General features: G+C 43.1%; 1 long non-coding RNA gene across 1 annotated transcript; it reads left to right on the forward strand.

Moving 5' to 3' along the window:
- The first annotated feature begins 3,339 nt into the window (after nt 1-3,339).
- Nucleotides 3,340-8,569, forward strand: LOC133569762 (uncharacterized). Its single transcript, XR_009809878.1, has 3 exons — nt 3,340-3,733; nt 3,817-3,870; nt 7,773-8,569. It is a non-coding gene; the product is annotated as an uncharacterized LOC133569762 (long non-coding RNA).
- Nucleotides 8,570-10,857: the final 2,288 nt, after the last annotated feature.

A 10,857-nucleotide genomic window follows, 5' to 3' on the forward strand; every position in this document is an offset into this window, starting at 1 on the left:
TGAGGAGGTCTTCGAAGTATTCCTTCCACCTATCCACAACATCCGCAGTTGAGGTCAGCAGAACACCATCCGCACCACACACGGTGTTGACAGTGCACTGCTTCCCCTTCCTGAGGCGGCAGATGGTGGTCCAGAATCGCTTCGAAGCCATCCGGAAGTCATTTTCCATGGCTTCCCCAAACTCTTCCCATGTCCGAGTTTTTGCCTCTGTGACCGCCGAAGCTGCACACCGCTTGGCCTGTCGGTACCTGTCCACTGCCTCTGGAGTCCAATGAGCCAAAATAACCCGGTAGGACTCCTTCTTCAGCTTGACGGCATCTAGGATTACCGCCACGACAAGCACCAACTACCTTGCGGCCACAGCTCCGATCAGCCGCCTCGACAATAGAGGTGCGGAACATGGTCCACTCGGACTCAATTTCCAGCACCTCCCTCGTGACATGTTCAAAGTTCCTCCGGAGGTGGGAATTGAAACTTTCTCTGACAGGGGACTCTGCCAGACGTTCCCAGCAAACCCTCACAATGCGTTTGGGCCTGCCAGGTCTGTCCGGCATCCTCCCCCACCATCGCAGCCAACTCACCACCAGGTGGTGATCGGTAGAAAGCTCCGCCCCTCTCTTTACCCGAGTGTCCAAAACATGAGGATGCAAATCCGATGACACAACTACAAAGTCGATCATGGAACTGCGGCCTAGGGTGTCCTGGTGCCAAGTGCACATATGGACACCCTTATGTTTGAACATGGTGTTTGTTATGGACAAACCGTGACGAGCACAGAAGTCCAATAACAAAACACCACTCGGGTTCAGATCCGGGCGACCATTCTTCCCAATCACGCCTCTCCAGGTTTCACTGTCGTTACCAACATGAGCGTTGAAGTCCCCCAGCAGAACAAGGGAATCACCCGGGGGAGCACTCTCCAGTACTCCCTCGAGTGTACCCAAAAAGGGTGGGTACTCTGAACTGTTGTTTTGTGCGTAAGCGCAAACAACAGTCAGGACCCGTCCCCCCACCCGAAGGCGGAGGGAGGCTACCCTTTCGTCCACTGGGTTGAACTCCAACGTGCAGGCTTTAATCCGGGGGGCAACCAGAATTGCCGCCCCAGCCCGTCGCCTCTCACTGCCGGCCACGCCAGAGTGAAAGAGAGTCCAGCCCCTTTCAAGAGAAGTGGTTCCAGAGCCCTTGCTGTGCGTCGAAGTGAGTCCGACTACATCCAGCCGGAATTTCTCTACTTCGCGCACTAGCTCAGGCTCCTTTCCCCCCAGTGAGGTGACGTTCCACGTCCCAAGAGCGAGCTTATGTAGCCGAGGATCGGACCGCCAAGTGCCCTGCCTTCGGCTTCCGCCCAGCTCACATTGCACCCGACCTCTATGGCCCCTGCTATGGGTGGTGAGCCCATTGGATGGGGGACCCACGTTGCCTCTTCGGGCTGTGCCCGGCCGGGCCCCATGGGTACAGGCCCGGCCACCAGGCGCTCGCCATCGTGCCCCACCTCCGGGCCTGGCTCCAGAGGGGGGCCCCGGTGACCCGCGTCCGGGCGAGGGAAATCTGGGTCCTTTGTTTTTACTTTTCATAGAGGTTTTCAAGCTGCTCTTTGTCTGGTTGCCCTTTGTCACCGATTCTGTTCATAAGTTTTATGGACAGAATTTCTAGGCGCAGTCAAGGCATTGAGGGGTTCCGGTTTGGTGGCCGCTGGATTAGGTCTCTGCTTTTTGCAGACGATGTGGTCCTGTTAGCTTCATCTGGCCGGGATCTTCAGCTCTCACTGGATCGGTTCGCAGCCGAGTGTGAAGCGGCCGGAATGAGAATCAGCACCTCCAAATCCGAGTCCATGGTTCTCTCCCGGAAAAGGGTGGAGTGCCATCTCCGGGTTGGGGAGGAGACCCTGCCCCAAGTGGAGGAGTTCAAGTACCTAGGAGTCTTGTTCACGGGTGGGGGAAGAGTGGATCGTGAGATCGACAGGCGGATTGGTGCGGCGTCTTCAGTAACGCGGACGTTGTACCGATCTGTTGTGGTGAAGAAGGAGCTGAGCCGGAAGGCAAAGCTCTCAATTTACCGGTCGATCTACGTTCCCATCCTCACCTATGGTCATGAGCTTTGGGTCATGACCGAAAGGATAAGATCACGGGTACAAGCGGCCGAAATGAGTTTCCTCCGCCGTGTGGCGGGGCTCTCCCTTAGAGATAGGGTGAGAAGCTCTGTCATCCGGGAGGAACTCAAAGTAAAGCCGCTGCTCCTCCACATCGAGAGGAGCCAGATGAGGTGGTTCGGGCATCTGGTCAGGATGCCACCCGAACGCCTCCCGAGGGAGGTGTTTAGGGCACGTCCAACCGGTAGGAGGCCTCGGGGAAGACCCAGGACACGTTGGGAAGACTATGTCTCCCGGCTGGCCTGGGAACGCCTCGGGATCCCCCGGGAAGAGCTAGACGAAGTGGCTGGGGAGAGGGAAGTCTGGGTTTCCCTGCTTAGGCTGCTGCCCCCGCGACCCGACCTCGGATAAGCGGAAGAAGATGGATGGATGGATGGATTATTATGCGGTATTGTGTGCCCCAAGTAAAAAATACTAATAAAATAAAATGTTTTTTATTTATTAATGTGTTTTTTTTTTTTTTATAATTTTTAAAAATCTGTCTTTTCTAATCCATTTTTTACCACTTGTTACTCTCGGTGTCTCCTGGCACCTCAGGAAAATCATACTGTCTAAAAATGCATTTTCTAAATGATAATGTGACATCATCACGCTCTAAATATATACACACATATATACATATATATATATATATATATATATATATATATATATATATATATATATATATGTGTGTATATATATATATATATATACACACACAGCCCGGCCCCCGGTCGATTTTTTTTTAACCCAACGCGGCCCCCGTGTCAAAAAAATTTGGGACCCGTGATTTAATGTGTCTCGCTGGAAATAAAAAGCACTTTCTGCCTAAAATTATTTGTCATTTCAAGTTTGACAAAAATATTGCACATGGAATGCACATGTTCTACACTTTAAAATAATCTGATGTTTTTGGCATTTTTAGGGGGTTATCAAAAACATGTCACATGCTATTGTGACGCCAATTACCATCTGCTTGTTTGTCACCTTTTGTTTGAGCGGTAAGACCATTTAGGTGTTCTGTTGTTAGAGCAGTTATTTGGTTTTTCCTTAGTGTCTTGTGTTTTTTTTTTTTTTTTTTGCCGCCCCTTTGTTTTCTGTTACAGACCTAACCACTCCCTGAGCCGCGCATAATGGCTGCAGGTGTGTGTAATTAACCCGCCTTTTTAATCACACCTACTGTATAGGGGCAGCAAGGCACTGGCTGATTACTCCTCATGGACACAGGACTTCAGATTCATGCTCTGGATTCATGCGCCTCAATTCAAGTTCCTTTTTGACCTTTCACCTTCCTGCCCGGTAGAGTCTTCCTCCCGGTTAAGGTACTCTTACATATCTGCTTGTCATCTTGACTTACTATTTCAATGCAAGTGTTCCCTCAATCGGTAAAAAATACAACACTCAAAATCAGTTGCCTTTGCAAATTGTGTGACATGTCGCCCTGTGAGGGCAGCCATAACTGCGATGTGGCCCCCTGTAAAAATGAATTTGACACCTCTGACATATACAACGCCTCTCACCTTGATAGCAGAAGATAGTAGATTATGAGGACATAATCAAACAAATTGGTCAACTTTGGCAGCCAATTTATACCCAGGAATGGTAAGAAAGACCCGAAAAGATGCTTGGTTCCACCCCATTTTTTTTAATCTGCAAAAATATTATGTAATTTTCAATCCAAACAGGAATGTATAAACACCCCTAACAGTCAGCATCCCAGTGACAGCTGACATTGTACAGTAAGTGATGTTTTATTGTGTTTGGTGGCTCTCTGCAGTGAGTAGTAATCAGTAGCCATGTTTCCATTACCCTTAGAAAGGCGCAAAACCTAAATATCGAAATAACAAACTGGCTATGGTAACACCCATATTTAAAAAAAACTCCCAAATATTGGTAAAACATTTTTGTGTTCTCGTGTGTTGGTTTTTGAGACGTTTTGAAATTGAAGTTTTTTGCAGAAGCTTAGGCATGTGATTTTTTTCAGTTTATAGTCGGAAATCCGTCTTTTTAATCTCTGTAAAAATATTTGAAAATATTTTCCGTTTCTTCTTGGGGTTTTTTCATACCACAATGTGTTTTTAAAATCTTGATCCGTCCCTTTACCATACCTGCCGACAACTACAGGTTTTCCCGTAATGAGTACGGTTTTTGATAATCCAATGGTAATAACTATGGGTCTCCATTAAAAATTATTAACTTCAAAATCGAAGCTGCGTAGCGAAGCAATTCCACAGGCAGGTGACAAACTATACGGGAAACATCAATCAAACCCACATGCCCGAAAAAATGTCAAGTGGGCCGAAAGGACGTTGCCTTGGCGTGCCCACCCGCTGCCTACGTCTTCTATAAACATCACAACAACAGCAGTGGCGGAAATATCTTCCTCAGAGTAGAGTCTCGCGAAATGAGATGTTACGAGAATTACGGCTCATGACGCAAAATATCCTTTAATGGGAACATCTACAAGTCGCAAATGTAATTTGTAGATATATTGCTTTTATTTTGAAAAAAAGTGCAATGGAAACACAGCTGATGTTTGATGTGTTTTTCAAATTAATATGCCGCTTAAAATGAGAAAAATGTTCACGTTCATAACATTACACATATGCTTGCATTATGTATATGAAACCTTAAAGGAAGTGTTTGGATGTTATTTTAAAAGTTTTTATAGGCAGAATAAAGCGACTCCTATGGGCTCCATGGTAATCAAACTTTTGATCGAATTTTTTTTTTTACAAGTCAGAGTGCATAAAAAAGAATCATGTTTGTGCTTGTCTTCCATAGGGATCGTAAATGATCGGCAACATTTTTTAGAGTAATTCTAGTTCCCCTTTGAAATATCCTCCATCCATCCATTTCCTACCACTTATTCCCTTTGGGTTCGCGGGGGGCGCTGGTGCCTATCTCGGTTACAATTGGGAGGAAGGGGGCGTACACCCTGGACAAGTCGCCTCCTCAGTGCAGGGCTCTTTGAAATACCAACTAAATGCATTTTATTTGTGGTAATGGAGGTGATTATCATCATACTTGCAAACCCTCCCGAATTTCAGTGCCCCTCCAGGAAATCTCCCGGGGCAAACTTTCTCCCGATTTCTACACGGACAACAATGTTGGGGGCGTGCCTTAAAAGCACTGCCTTTAGCGTCCTCTACAACCCGTCGTCACGCACGCTTTTCCCAGTCACATAATATATGCGACACACATAAGTGAATGCAAGGCATACTTGGTCAACAGCCATACAGGTCACACAGAGGGTGGCTGTATAAACAACTTTAACACTGTTACAAATATGTGCCACACTGTGAACTCACACCAAACAAGAATGACAAACACATTTCGGGAGAACATCCGATCGTAACACAACATAAACACAACAGAATAAATACCCAGAAGCCCTTGCAGCACTAACTCTTCTGGGACGCTATAACATACACCCCCCGCTACCACCATCTACCGAATTCGGAAGATCTCAAGGTTGGCAAGTATGATGATTATTAACATTATTATTATTATTAGTAACTTAGGGGCATATAAACAGAGACACCTAATTTGTTGCTAGCTTTTCATCCAGGGGACTAAAAAGAAATAGTGTCAGCCAGAAGGAATCAACGTTTGTGATCCACAATAAAAGGCATTAATCTGTTGATACTGATAAGTGCATTCCTACTTTAAATGGCATGTTTTGGTGGAATTTTGATTGGATGATTAAGTTAAAGTTAAGGTCCCAATGATCATCACTGGGTGTGGTGAAATGTGTCCTCTGCATTTGACCCATCCCCATGTTCCCCCACTGGGAGATGAGGGGAGCAGTGAGCAGCAGCGCGCGCTGTGCTCGGGAATCATATGGTAATTAGAGGGTATTTGAATTAAAAGTTATTTTTTTCTCACTGCTTTGTACGAGCGGCCTGGCAATGTTTCAGCTTCAGAAGTAATATGGGAGCCATGACAAATGTGGAACATTTTGTGTGTGGAAGTGTATTCGGCAATGTAGGTGACATGTTTAGTTTAGTCTTTATTTGAAGGAACAATGCACAGAAACATTAAGCTCAAAGACCGATATGTTCTATACCAGATTATAGCTAAATAGCTCATTTCCATCTGCAGTCCATGGCTACCTAAATTAAAGAGATCAAGCAATAAAATTATGACAATAAAATCATACCATAACTTGAATCAAATTCAGAAAAGTCATAAAATGCTGTTTCATGGACACATACTTAATATACAATACAACCACATCTCATTTACATCATCACACAAAGACAATGCATAGTCTTGTTCACATTTGTCATCATTTGTAAAAACAATCATGATTTTAACAAACACACCTGTCATGGATAAATATAATACACATTAAAAGCCTACTGAAACCCACTACTACCACCACGCAGTCTGATAGTTTATATATCAATGATGAAATATTAACATTGCAACACATGCCAATACGGCCGGTTTAGTTTACTAAATTACAATTTTTAATTTCCCGCTGAGTTTCCTGTTGAAAATGTTGCAGAATGATGATGCTTATGATGACGCGTGTTTGTGACGTTATTGGTTGGAGGGGACATATTAGCCAGCACCACTTGTGGCTAAAAGTCGTCTCTTTTCATCGCGCAATTACACAGTATTTTGGACATCTGTGTTGCTGAATCTTATGCATTTTGTTCAATAAGTAATGGAGAAGTCAAAGTAGAAAGATGGAGGTGGGAAGGTTTAGCCTTTAGCCACACAAACACACGGTGTTTCCTTGTTTAAAATTCCCGGAGGTGAAGCTTTACTATGGATCAGAGCGGTCAAGCGAACATGGATCCCGACCACATGTCAACCGGCAGGTTTCGGTGAGAAAATTGTGGTGAAAAGTTGCCTCTTACCGGAGATCAGCGGAACTTGCGCCGTCCATGCAGCTGCCGTGACTTCCCTCAGAGACTGGCATCAACACACTAAAACACTAAAACACTAGCAACATAATAGAAAGATAAGGGATTTCCCAGAATTATATTTATTGTATATGTTGTTGTATATGTTATTGTATATATATTATAATTATTGTAAATGTGTCTAAAAACATCTGAATCGCTCCCAAAACAATCGCCTTTTTTAAAAAACTTTATTTGCATTTTTTTCTAGTCCTTCACTATCAATATCTTCATCCACGAATCTTTCATCCTCGCTCAAATTAATGGGGAAATTGTCGCTTTCTCGGTCCAAATAGCTCTTGATGCTGGAGGCTCACATTATAAACAATGTGAGGATGTGAGTAGCCCTCACACCGGTGACGTCATTGTCTGCTACTTCCGGTAAAGGCAGGGCTTTCTTATTAGCGACCAAAAGTTGCGAACTTTATCGTGGATGTTCTCTACTAAATCCTTTCAGCAAAAATATGGCAATATCACGAAATTATCAAGTATGACACATAGAATGGACCTGCTATCCCCGTTTTAAGAAGAAAATCTCACTTCAGTAGGCCTTTAAGTTGATCTGTCAAACAGTGCCCACCTTATTGACCGTGTGAGCAGCTTTGATTGCTCCAAAGCCGCTATTTAACTTCAATTGTAAATGAAGAGTAATCTGTTACGCCTGACACTCACATCTCCTGCTCTGTTGTCCATCCATCCATTTTCTACCGCTTATTCCCTTTCAGGGCCGCGGGGGGCGCTGGCGCCTATCTCAGCTACAATCGGGCGGAAGGCGGGGTACACCCTGGACAAGTCGCCACCTCATCGCAGGGCCCTGCTCTGTTGTGTTGGGAGCAATTGTTGCTGTCCAAAGTATATTATACGTCACACCAGCTGACGTCTACTAATGATCCGATTATGGGTTCTGTATCAAAGGCCAATAAATGCTGTGATGCAACTTAACACTTTTTTTAAATAATTTTAAAGTGGATAAATATCACCAAACCATTTTCTTGAAGTCATTAGTTGTTCCTCTTCCTGCTGCTGACTTAAAGAGATGTCATTACATATATGTGAAGGTTGAAAAAAAACAGCAAATTCCTTCACACTATCGGAAATGTATGTAGTTTGTGTGGTGTGTGACAGTAATGATGGATTGACTGTGGCGTGTCAGCGCTGAGCGTGATGATGGCCGACTGAAGCGTCTCACCTGTCGGTGCTGAGGGCGACGCGAGGGGACGACTGGCGCCGGCCCAGTCTAAACAGGAGTCAGCCCTTTGCTGTCTCAACAGGTCTGCTTCACGCTGTGCGAGGGTGGAACAGACAGAAGAAGAAGTCCAGATATTCGTATACACATGAGACCCTCCTCCCATTTGCCCCCTTTAACTACCGATGTTCATGTGTGACTTTTCTCATTTTTCAAGACCGTTAACACCCGCCCTTCCCCCCCTTCTCTGAGCGAGGGGCTTGTGTGATCCCTCAATGTGTGTGAGAGCGATGGCGGAGACAAACCATCTGCCGGGCTACAATGTTCTGGATCACGCCGATGCCCTGCAGATATTTTGCTTGTTTTTTAGGCGCCGCTTTGTTTTTGGTTTTCCCCTCCGAGGGAACTCTATAAACTTGTCTTCTTCTAATACTCTGCTGAAACTTGTTTATTTTATCAGGGAGTTTAGTGCAGTGTTGCTCAGTCAATTTGATCTCCGGATGTTTTTTGTTTTGTTTTTTGGTGTTGTCTTCTTAAAAGCCTACTGAAACCCACTACTACCCACCAAGCAGTCTGATAGTTTATATATCAATGATGAAATATTAACATTGCAACACATGCCAATACGGCTTTTTTAGTTTACTAAATTACAATTTAAAATTTCCCGGGAGTTTTGTCCTGGAAACGTCGTATAATGATGACGTGTACGCAGGACGTCACGCGTTTTTAGGAAGTATGAGCGCTGCACACACACAGGTAAAAGTTGTCTGCTTTAACGGCATAATTACACAGTATTTTGGAGATCTGTGTTGCTGAATCTTTTGCAATTTGTTCAATTAATATTGGAGAAGTCAGAGTAGAAAGATGGAGTTGGGAAGCTTTAGCTTTTAGCCACACAAACACACGGTGATTCCTTTGTTTAAAATTCCCAGAGTTGAAACTTTCCTATGGATCAGAGCGCGGTCAAGCAGACATGGATCCCAACCAAATGTCAACCAGCAGGTTTCTGTGAGAAAATTTTGGTTAAAAAGTCGCCCCTTACCGGATATCAGCTGAGGTTGTGCCGTCCATAGCTGCCGTCGACACCCATGAGACATGGCGTCAAGACACCCGTGGACAAACTCCTCCGACTATCAGGTAATATTAAACTCACTAAAACACTAGCAACACAATAGAAAAATAAGGGATTTCCCAGAATTATCCTAGTAAATGTGTTTAAAAACATCGGAATACGTCCCAATGCCATAGCGTTTTTTTCTTCTTCTAGTTCTCTTCTATCCTCAAACACGAATCCTTCATCCTCGCTCAAATTAATGGGGAACTTGTCGTTTTCTCAGTCCGAATAACTGTTTTTGTTGAAAGCTCCCATTAAAATCAATGTGAATATGTGAAGAGCCCCCACACTTGCGACGTCATCGTCTGCGACTTCCGGTAAAGGCGAGGCTTTTTCAGGAAATACCAAAAGTGGAGAACTTTATCGTTGATTTTGTCTACTAAATCCTTTCAGCAAAAATATGGCAATATTGCGAAATGATCAAGTATGACACATAGAATGGACCTGCTATTCCCGTTTAAATAAGAAAATCTCATTTCAGTAGGCCTTCAGTTTACATTAGTAATACATTTTTTATATTTTGTCCTGATTTAAAATCTCTCGTGTTTTTAAAGGATGTTAAATGTATTAAATTTTCACACAAGCAAGGAGCAACTGTAAGGTTGTAAACAACACAAATCGATTGCCGCATAGCATGTGGGTCATTCCACGGAATTGGTACTGTACCATTTGTGTTTCCAGGAAATAAATGCACGATAAAACTAACTGTAAAATAATGTGGCAACACTTAAGTATGGGGAACATATTTAGTTGTTTATTAACATGCAAATTAGTAACATTTTGTCTCTTAATTAGTCATTATAAAGTACTTACTAATGCCTTATTTTGCATGACCTTATTTTACACCCACAGTAAGTCGGTAACGCTTTAGTATGGGGAACATATTCACCATTACTAAACCTAACCAAATAACTCTAAATTAAGTCTTATATTACTTGGAATATGTTCCCCTAGTGTCCAAAAACCTCTAAATTAAGTTACTTACAATATGTTCCCCATACTAAAGTGTTACCAATAATGTTGTATAATTCGGAGAAAATTGTCCTGTCCATATTTATTAAATACAATTTCTAAAAGACCGAAAGTACAAGATCAAAGTGTAGCGGTAAAGTCATAAACCAGTAGTTCTTAAATGGGGGTACTTGAAGGTATGCCAAGGGGTACGTGAGATTTTTTAAAAATATTCTAAAAAATAGCAAAAATCCTTTATAAATATATTTATTGAATAATACTTCCACAAAATATGAATTTAAGTTCATAAACTGTGAAAACAAATGCAACAATGCAATATTCAGTGTTGACAGCTAGATTTTTTTGTGGACATGTTCCATAAATATTGATGTTAAAGATTTCTTTTTGTGTGAAGAAATGTTTAGAATTCAGTTCATGAATCCAGATGGCTCTCTATTACAATCCCCAAAAAGGGCACTTTAAGTTTATGATTACTTCTATGTGTAGAAATCTTTATTTATAAATTAATCGCTTGTTTATTTTTGAAAAAGTTTTTAGT

This window comes from Nerophis ophidion, linkage group LG02 (genome assembly GCF_033978795.1).
Source record: "Nerophis ophidion isolate RoL-2023_Sa linkage group LG02, RoL_Noph_v1.0, whole genome shotgun sequence".
In the NCBI taxonomy this organism is placed as follows: Eukaryota; Metazoa; Chordata; class Actinopteri; order Syngnathiformes; family Syngnathidae; genus Nerophis; species Nerophis ophidion.